Source organism: Petaurus breviceps, unplaced genomic scaffold (assembly GCF_028583685.1).
Source record: "Petaurus breviceps papuanus isolate PSGF00001 unplaced genomic scaffold, PetGlider_PUasm1.0 225, whole genome shotgun sequence".
In the NCBI taxonomy this organism is placed as follows: Eukaryota; Metazoa; Chordata; class Mammalia; order Diprotodontia; family Petauridae; genus Petaurus; species Petaurus breviceps.
In genome coordinates this window covers 12,147,079-12,148,000 of record NW_027185889.1, presented here as the reverse complement: position 1 = coordinate 12,148,000, position 922 = coordinate 12,147,079, and the positions used below count along the sequence as shown (strand labels likewise).

The window sequence follows — 922 nt, the reverse complement described above, 5'->3', positions numbered from 1 at the left end:
AAATACCCTTCTTGGTGAGCTAACTTGCTAGGAGTGATCCCTTCATGCATTCTCCTCTCCAAAGTCCAGCCAAACTGGTCATCTTGCTGTTCCTTACACATGGCACTCTGTATTCCACCTCTGTCTTTGTGGCTGCCCATGTTGGTCTCCCTGGAATGTACCCCTTCATTCTGGTCTTCTAGAATCCTTAGATATCTTTGAAACTCCGTTTAAGAACCAACTTCTATGTGAAGCCTTCCCTGCCTCCCTAGCTAGCTCCTTCTTTTCAAATTACCTTGTTATTTACTTTGCATATGCCTTGTACATATTTTGCACACATCTTTGTTATTTTTACTGGAACACTTCCCAAATCTGCATATCATTCTTGCTTAAGGGCCATACTAATCTCCGTATCATTCCAATTTTAGTATATGTGCTGCCAAAGTAAGCACGTTTATATATCTTGTATATACTCAGAGGTTAGATATCTTTCTTCTAATAGAGTATATTTTGTACATCCCTGCCCCACCTGTAGCCCTCATACATACAATCCTTATTATTTAGTCAATAAATGAATGAATCAAATCCTTCCAAAATGAGGTGAGTGGGTGGAGATCCTTGAGGGAAGGGATGATTTCATTTTTATCTTTGTATCTGGAGATTCCTGGCACATAAAAATGAATTAATAAATGTTTGTTGATTGATACAAATTCATTTCTCAGCTTTTAAAAATCCAAGGTGAACACACAAACAAGGAGAAAATGAGGCAATATCTCATTTTTGCTCATACATAGAATCCAGTCTTCCTCAAAGGATAACCATGAATATTCCTCCCACATATGAAATGTAAATTGGAGGGAGAGGACACCCGAGTCCAGGTCAGCTCCTTAGGAACTGGTGTTATCACCATTATCTTCACTATCGCCGCTGTTTTTATTATTAT

At 38.5% G+C, this 922-nt stretch overlaps 1 non-coding gene across 1 annotated transcript; it reads right to left on the bottom strand.

Annotated features, from left to right (window-relative positions):
• Positions 1-327: 327 nt before the first annotated feature.
• LOC138166754 (U6 spliceosomal RNA) lies at positions 328-431 on the bottom strand. Its single transcript, XR_011169715.1, has one exon. It is a non-coding gene; the product is annotated as a U6 spliceosomal RNA (small nuclear RNA).
• Between the last annotated feature and the right edge of the window lie 491 nt (positions 432-922).